Source organism: Schistocerca gregaria, chromosome 4, assembly GCF_023897955.1.
Source record: "Schistocerca gregaria isolate iqSchGreg1 chromosome 4, iqSchGreg1.2, whole genome shotgun sequence".
NCBI classification, from domain to species: domain Eukaryota; kingdom Metazoa; phylum Arthropoda; class Insecta; order Orthoptera; family Acrididae; genus Schistocerca; species Schistocerca gregaria.
In genome coordinates, this window is record NC_064923.1 from 114,958,889 (window position 1) to 114,968,247 (window position 9,359).

At 40.8% G+C, this 9,359-nt stretch overlaps 1 non-coding gene across 1 annotated transcript; it reads left to right on the plus strand.

Annotated features, from left to right (window-relative positions):
- The first annotated feature begins 494 nt into the window (after positions 1–494).
- Trnas-cga (transfer RNA serine (anticodon CGA)) lies at positions 495–569 on the plus strand. Its single transcript has one exon. It is a non-coding gene; the product is annotated as a tRNA-Ser (tRNA).
- Positions 570–9,359: the final 8,790 nt, after the last annotated feature.

A 9,359-nucleotide genomic window follows, 5' to 3' on the forward strand; every position in this document is an offset into this window, starting at 1 on the left:
GTCTAGGTCACACTTACACAAAGAAAGAAAATAGGTGTATATCATCAACATCGCTTTGTTGTAGGATTTATGTACATACAGTTTGTGTTAACTTAATGAAGTATCTGAAAATGATGTCATGGGACATGACAGCACGGATTCAGTAAACATGGTTCTTTTGAGAATGAGAGCTGTGAGTACCGGCCGTGAGTCGTGCTTCGGTAGCTCAGTTGGTAGAGCACTAGACCGCGAAAGGCAAAGGTCCCGAGTTCGAGTCTCGGTCGGGCACACAGTTTTAATCTGCCAGGAAGTTTCATATCAGCGCACACTCCACTGCAGAGTGAAAATTTCATTCTGGAAACATCCCTCAGGCTGTGGCTAAGCCATGTCTCCGCAATATCCTTTCTTTCAGGAGTGCTAGTTCTGCATGTCTCGCAGGAGAGCTTCTGTAAAGTTTGGAAGGTAGGAGAAGAGGTACTGGCAGAAGTAAAGCTGTGAGTAGCGGGCGTGAGTCGTGCTTCGGTAGCTCAGTTGGTAGAGCACTTGCCCGCGAAAGGCAAAGGTCCCGAGTTCGAGTCTCGGTCGGGCACACAGTTTTAATCTGCCAGGAAGTTTCATGGTTCTTTTGAATCACAATTCATAGTAACTAATAAATTCTGTTGACAGAAGATCTCAAGTTGATTTCGTAATTATAGATATCCTGAAAGCTTCTTACACCAATGTCAAATGCAGCTTCTACTAAAACTGCACGCCTGTGAAGTATTGTCGTCCATCTACAACTGGACTCTTGATGTTCTGTCAGAAGGTCACAGTAGCAACTCACGGAAACTCATGAAATCAAACTGGAAATATATACGGATTTCTTGTAGGACAAGACATCTGCATGGTGCGAAAAGTGGTAATTAACGTTTTCCTTTTAGAGTCATCAGTCTTCTGACTCCTTTGACGCGGCCCGTCACGTATTTCTCTCCCTCGCCTACCTCTTCACTTCAGAGTAGCATTTGTAACCTACGTCCTCAATTACTTGATGGATGCATTCCAGTCTCTCTCTTACTCTGCAGTTTTTGTCCTGTACAGCTCCCTCTAGTAGCATGGAAGTTATTCCCTGATGTCTTATAAGATGTCACAACATCCTGTCTCTTTTGCTTGTTTATGTCTTCCAGATATTCACTTCCTATTCTGTGCTGAACCTTCTCATTCCTTACCCCATTATTCCACCTAATTGTCAACATTCGTCTGTAGCACCACATCACAACTGCTTCAATTCTCTTCTGTTCTGTTGAACTGCTGATAGCACCTAGAAAAACAGCTGTCACGGCTGGGATGAAAACATTATGACAACTTGTGCAAGCGCAGCAGCTAGTGAATCATAGCGGAAACTGACGCAGCCAGTGGTCCACACCTGTCCCGTGAATGAATTTAGTTGCCGATAGTGATCGTGAGAATAATTGCATAAGATCGTTATCCATATTTTTCGAACGCTCGGAGTCGTTTTACAAATGAAATTGTCAATAAGCGGTAAATTATATAATAACAATAGGTGCTGCGTGTCGTTAGTAACAATACTATCACTCTTAAGGCAGTGAAATTTTGTACAAACAGAAACATAATACTTATTAAAATATGAGTTAGTAAAATTGGCGTCCGGTTTCAAGAACAAGAAGTTAATTCAGGTTAGTGCTTTCGATTACATGATAACTAAGGGAAGTAGCTAATTACATTTGCAAGTGTACAAGACGGTTTACTAACCGATGCACTGTGACACAGAGCAGTCTAGATACACTCAACAGAACTGCTTTTGCAGGCTTTCATTTTGCCACCTTACCCTCTGCTAATAAACATTGCAAGACATACGATAATACGACTTTTCATGACAGTACTCACCTCTAATGTTTGTTCCAAGCACAAAATTCGACGTGATCGAATGCTTTCATCGTACCTTCGTCTAGTTTAGTTTTCTTCGAAAATGGAACTCATTTCATCGTCCCCAGAGTAAAAGAATTTGTCACACTTTTTGTCATACGGCATTCACTAATCTCCGTGTTTCCACAGTCTTTTGAAATAACGGCCTCCACTAATGTGACCAGTTTTCATTTTTTCATTCGATAAAGCAGCTGGATCGGAGCCATCTCAACCACTGCCAGGAAATGTCGTAGCCGAATCACTTTTAATCACTGATGAGCGAAGAATGACTTAATGAATTACAAAAATTAACTACAAAAAAGAAATAAACAAAATAAATGGTGACAGCATACAATTGTATTGAATCTGTATTACGCAACAAAAATAAATTAATACTAACTCTACCACCAAGAACGTTGCGGAGTGAGTGAATATCTATCGACGCAAAGCAGGCGGTTGAAATCTTTTTCATGATGTCTTCGCGGTAGAGTAGTGCTAAGCACTTGTCAGTTGTTTCCGGAATACTTAAAAACGCTACGCCGTACTTGCAAGAACCAACGCGAGAGCAGAATTGACCGTTTTTAGTTTTCTCCACTAACTATGCTTTTTAATTATTGTGTTTCACTTTTGTTTCCCATGACTGCGTACTACAAACATTTCTGGTTGGTGGGGTGAGGGGAGCGGATGACGTGTGGTCCTTGAGCACCGGAGCACCCACAGAGTCGCAGACCCTTGAATCCATCTGATGTCCTCGTTTGTCTGTAGCATCACATGTCAAACGATTTGATTGTCTTCTGTTCCACCTTACACCGCTGTCCATTATTCCCTACGACACAATGCCATGCTCAAAACGTATATAATCAGAAATTTCTTACTCAGATGAAAGCATACGTTTCATACCAATAGACTGCTCTTCGATAGGAATTCCACCATTGTCTGTGCTAGTCGGATATTTATGCAGAACTCCTTAACTTTGCCTACTTCGTGACCATCAATTTTATGTTAAGTTTCTCGCGATTCACATTTTTGCTGCATCTCATTTTTTGTCTTTTTTTCATTGATCCTCAGTCCATAATCGATATTCATTAGATTCGGCTGATCCTGTAATTGTTCTTCACTTTTACTGAGAATAACAATGTCATCAGCGTATTTTGTCACTGATATCTTTTCACCCTTAATTTTCATCACATTCTTGAACATTCCGAGATTGCTTCTTCCAAGTACAGATCGATAAGTAGGGGCGAAATTTTAATTACACCCTTTCGTATCCGAGTATTTCGTTCATGGTCTCCCAATCTTTCTCTCCCTCCTGGTCCTAATGAACATTGTATACAATCCGTATTTCCCTGTAACTTACGTCTATTATTCTCGGAACTTTCACCATTTCACATCGTCGAACGCTTCGTCCATAAATCCTGTGGGCATATCCTGATTTTTCTTCTGTCTTGCTTTCTGTACCAAACGCGAAGTCAGAATTGCCGTTTTGTTATCTGCACCTTTCTTATTGACATACCGATCGTCATCTGATATAGCCTCAGTTTTCTTTTCCGTACTTCTGTACATTACCTATGTCCGCGGCTTGGATGCACGCAATGTTAACTTGATTGATCGATAGTTTTCGCATCCATCTGCCCTTGCTATCTTAGGGAATGTGTGGACGACGTTTTTCGGAAAGTCTGATGGTATGTCACCAGTGTCATAGGAGTCTACACACCAACCTCAATAGTCGTTTTGTCGCCATTTCCCATTAGGATTTTAGTAATTTCGAAAGAATGTTTTTGTATCCCAGCTGCTTAATTTTATGTCAAGTCTTCCAGAGCTGGTATAAATTCTGATTGCAATGCTGAAATTTTTAAGTGTCTCTTATCGTCTTCGGCCGGCCGGTGTGGCCGTGCTGTTCTAGGCGCTTCAGTGTGGAGCCGTACGACCGCTACGGTCGCAGGTTCGAATCCTTACTCGGGCATGTATGTGTGTGATGTCTTTAGGTTAGTTAGGTTTAAGTAGTTCTAAGTTCTAGGGGTCTGATGACCTCAGATATTAAGTCTCATAGTGCTCAGAGCTATTTGAACCATTTGAATCTTATCGACTTCCGTATTCTATCAAGTTAGAAGAGCAGTCTTCCCCTAATACATGGGGGGATTCTTTCCACCTATTCGTTGTTTTATCTGCGGGTAACAAAGGAATTCCCGTTTAATCCTTGCTTTTAATTATAAGGAAGTTTTTTTTGTCTTTTCTATATGCTGAGTCAGTCCCTCTGACGGTAATTTCTTTTACGGCTCCTTCAGATTTTTCCTGTCACCATTTTCGCTTGGGTGCCCTGCACTTTCTCTTTATTTCATTATCAAATTATTTATGTTGCGGTTCTCCTGTTTCTCCCTGAACATTTATGAACTTCCTGTCGATCAGTTTCAGTATTTCCTCTGTAACCCAGAGTTTCTTCGGAGTTACCTACATGGTATCGATGTCCGACAGTCTAGTATCTCCGATTGCCCTTCTTAGAGATGTCCAATCCTTTTCAACTGAATTGCCTAGTGGGGCATTCTTTGCAGGAGTACCCCATCCTTAGCGATCTCCAAAAGCGTCTTATCATTTTCCACTACAGAACTATATCGGCAACCTTACACTTTGCTTCTTCCGAATTCGTAGCTAAAACTCCAGTCTGAATATAATCCTTAATAAATTGTGAGTCGAGTCTCTATCTTCTATTGGTTACGCCTTACAATCCAATACCTGAATTCCGACTCTGTGTCTGGCCATGTAATCTTCCCATGTTTCGGAATTTTTTCTTAGTGCACCTCCTCGTCTTGAACAGAGTATTCGCTAGCACCATCTGAAATTTCTTGCAGGACTCAACTTGTCTTTCTCCTCTCCCACTTCTGCGGCCTTTCCTACATTCTCCAGTAATCCCTTCTTCTGTTCCGTCCCATACTTTCACGTTCTAATTCCTCATGGTTATCAGATTTTTATTTCCCTTCACATGATGAATAACCGTATTCTCACATACTTTCTGTATCTCTTCATCTTCTGCTTTCGGTGTCGTCATTTACTCTTGAACAATCGTTGTCTGCGTTGATTTTCAGTCGCATATGGTGACACAAATCCGGTCACTGATTTCTTTACAGTAACTCATTCTCTGTCATATTTTACCATTCATAACATATCGTACTCCCGTTATACGGTCCTTTGTTGCTGTTAATATTACCCTGTGGTTGTCTGACCCGAAATCCTTTCCATATCAGTTTGCATATCCCTGTTTCAGATTTCCTAGCTTTCCTACGACGTCCAAACTTCCGACCTTTCACACTGCGGCTCGTACAGTGTTACCCTTTCGTTGGTTATTCCATCTCTTTCTCATGATCACCGCCCATTTGGCAGCACCAATGGACAGATCATCATGACACAGTAGTTTTCATGGCCTTCTTCTTCCTCATTCCCGGTAATCGTTACTGAATCTGCAGATGGTTGGGGATTATATCGAGATGAGTATATAGAAGAGTCAAAGGAGGGGGGGCAATAAGTTTCGTCACAGTTTAGTTTAGTGTGCGTTAGAGTATTACGTGACGCCCATGAAGCTATAGCGGTAGACATTACAAGACAAGCGATCTGCATGACAGGCAGATTTAGTGTTGGAATTCCGAGAGAATTCTTTCTGAAAACAGCAAACACATTGCTTTCTCCGAAATATGTTCCACGAAATGAGTACAATGCGAAAACAAGAGAAACTAGAGTTTATGAAATGGTCTCTTGACAGTCTGATTATGCATAATTCGTAAATTGAATGAAATGGCTTCTTGACAGTTTGATTATGCATCATTTGTAAATGGAGAAGGACAGAATGAAAGAGATAGCGGTCTCAGAACTATGCACTGCCGCATGCAAGATGGGTGACGGAATATAACGTACAGCATGTAAAGCGGGGTGGGTGGCCGTTGGAACGGAAGAGGTGTAATAAAAGAATTAAATTCTCTGCACTTGAATACACTGCTGAAAAAAGTGGAGACCCTTAAGGAGAAGGTCATTTCATTGACAAGTAATGTGACAGGTAGCTCATCACTGTAGAAGCGTATGATAACAAATACAGACCAAATCCAAGACACATGCCTCAGTAAGCCCTTTCCTTTAATATTCCTGACTCATAGATTTGTCTCAGATTTCACACACTCCTCTAATAAAACAAAACATGTAAACCTCCTTGTAATGACTTATGATGTCTGTTCACATCTTCATTAAAAATCTACAGTAACAAATCTGTTTTCTGGTACAGAGTTGCTACCATGCAGAATGCAACTACCCTGAATAGTGAGGACATTAAACCTGATTGGAGCTTTTCCTCACTGGAGTCTAACTTTTGTTCTAAGTTTTCAATTTGTGCTTCTACTGCATTAATATTAGTATGCTGTTCTCTTGAAATGCTTTCCACCTATTCACTTAATCCGCCTGCAGTAACCTCTCACTTCTCATTATGTTCCTTTGCTTTATCTCGTACTTGGTCTTTTAATTTACCTGTGCCATTTCTTGTTATAGTTATTTTGTTATTGATGTTATATGTTGTCATAGTCCATTAATTATTCCGCTTATAATGTTACTTAGCCTATGTTTTATCCTTTATGCTGGTAACATTCTTAGCAAGTGATGAAAACGAATAGGTCCAACATTCGGTTTTTCAATTTGAACATGACAGGTGGTAGAATCTCGAGGGTTATCTGACAAAGAGCATCACAGCAGGTACACTTCTAGACTGCAGTGTCAACACTACTCACGAATTACCTGCTATTCCCCTCAAAGCAACACCATCAGTCTGCTGCACCAGTTTAGACTTCACGTTGTTGTTGTCTTCAGTCCTGAGACTGGTTTGATGCAGCTCTCCATTCTACTCTATCTGTGCAAGCTTCTTCATCTCCCAGTACTTACTGCAACCTACATCCTTCTGAATCTTCTTAGTGTATTCATCTCTTAGTCTCCATCTACGATTTTTACCCTCCACGCTAAATTTGTGATCCCTTGATGCCTCAGAACATGTCCTACCAACCGGTCCCTTCTTATTGTCGAGTTGTGCCACAAACTCCTCCTCTCCCCAATTCAATTCAATACATCCTCATTAGTTATGTGATCTACCAATCTAATCTTCAGCATTCTTCAGTATCGCCACATTTCGAAACCTTATATTCTCTTCTTCTCCAAACTATTTATCGTCCATGTTTCACTTCCATACATGGCTACATTCCATACAAATACTTATAGAAACCACTTCCTGATACTTAATTCTATACTCGATGTTCACAAATTTCTTTTCTTCAGAAACACTTTCCTTGCCATTGTCAGTCTACATTTTATATCCTCTCTTCTTCTACCATCAAAAGTTAGTTTGTTCCCCAAATAGCAAAACTCCTTTACCACTTTAAATGTCTCATTTCATAATCTAATTACCTCAGCATCACCCTACTTAATTCGACCACATTCCATTATCCTCGTTTTGCTTTTGTTGATGTTCATCTTAAATCCTCCTTTGAAGACACTGGCCATTCCATTCAACTGCCCTTCCAAGTCCTTTGCTGTCTCTGACAGAATTACAATGTAATCGGCGAACCGCAACGTTTTTATTTCACTCTATGGATTTTAATACCTACTCCGAACTTTTCTTTTGTTTTCTTTCCTGCTTGCTCAGTATACAGACTGAATAACATCGGGGAGAGGCTACAACCCTGTCTCACTCCCTTCCCAACCGCTGCTTCCCTTTCATGCCCCTCGAGTCTTATAACTGCCGTCTGGTTTCTGTAAAAATTGTAAACAGCCTTTCGCTCCCTGTATTTTACCCCTGCCACCTTTAGAATTTGAAAGAGAGTATTCCAGTCAACATTGTCAAAAGCCTTCTCTAAGTCTACAAACGCTAGAGACGTAGGTTTGCCTTTCCTTAATCTAGCTTCTAAGATAAGTCGTAGGGTCAGTATTGCCTCACGTGTTCCAACATTTCTGCGGAATCCAAACAGATCTTCCCCGAGGTCGGCTTATCCCAGTTTTTCCATTCGTTTGTAAAGAATTCGCCTTAGGGTTTGGCAGCTGTGGCTTATTAAACTTATAGTTCGGTATTTTTCACATTTGTCACCACCTCCTTTCTTTGGGATTGGAATTATTATATTCTTCTTGAAGTCTGAGGGTACTTCGAATTTCTCATACATCTTGCTCACCACATGGTTTTTGTCAAGACTGGCTCTCCCAAGGCCTTCAGTAGTTCTAATGGAATGTTGTCTACTCCCGGGGCCTTGTTTCGACTCAGGTCTTTCAGTGCTAAGTCAAACTCTTCACACAGTATCAATTATCCCATTTCATCATCATCTACATCCTCTTCCATTTCCATAATATTGTCCTTAAGTACATCGCCCATGTATAGACCCCCTATATACTCCTTCCACCTTTCTGCTTTCCCTTCTTTCTTAGAACGGGGTTTCCATCTGAGCTCTTGATATTCATACAAACGGTTCTCTTTTCTCCAAATGTCTCTTTAATTTTCCTGTAAGCAGTATCTGTCTTACCCCTAGTGAGATAAGCCTCTACATCCTTACATTTGTCCTCTAGCCATCCCTGCTTAGTCATTTGGCACTTCCTATCGATCTCAATTTTGATACTTTTGTATTCCTTTTTGCCTGCATCATTTACTGCGTTTTTATATTTTCTCCTTTCATCAACTAAATTCAATATTTCTTCTGTTACCCAAGGATTTCTACTAGCCCTTGTCTTTCTACCTACTTGACCTTCCGCTGCCTTCACTACTTCATCCCTCAGAGCTACCCATTCTTCTTCTACTGTATTTGTTTCCCCCATTCCTGTCATTTGTTCCCTTATGCTTCTCACTACTATCTAAACTCCTACCATACTACTGCTTCTTGCTACACGTCTTCTCAATCTCGTAAAGTCCACCACGATAGGTGAGTCTTCAGAGCCGAGAATTCTATGATACGGGCTCGGGTTTGATTCCCCATCCGGGTAGAGATTTTCTCTTCTCGGGGACTGGCTGTCGTGTTGTCTTCATGATCGTTTTATCATGAACACACAAGTCACCAAAGCGGCATCAGCTAAAAGACTTGCAAAAGGCGACCAGTGAACCTGACGGGAGCACCGAGCCACAGACACATTTCATATCGCAATGAATAAGGAAAGACCCGTAAAGACCAGCAACTTCTGCGGTATTGGCCACTAAACCACTGCAAAACATAAGCCGAACAACTGATAACCGACAAATGGTAATAACTTTCCACTAAATTGCCGAAATCTCTATACATAATCACCAGATAAGCGATTGCAGAGGAATAATTAACATTCCGCCACAATTACCAACAGTAAATCCCAAATTAAAAAGAAAGTAGATCAATAAAAACGACCTACAAAATGAATAGTGGTAGTACAATTCACACTTATTCAGTATCTCTATGGTAAATAGTGAGCATAGATGATGTAAACTGAACGTAAGTGAGTAGAAAAAC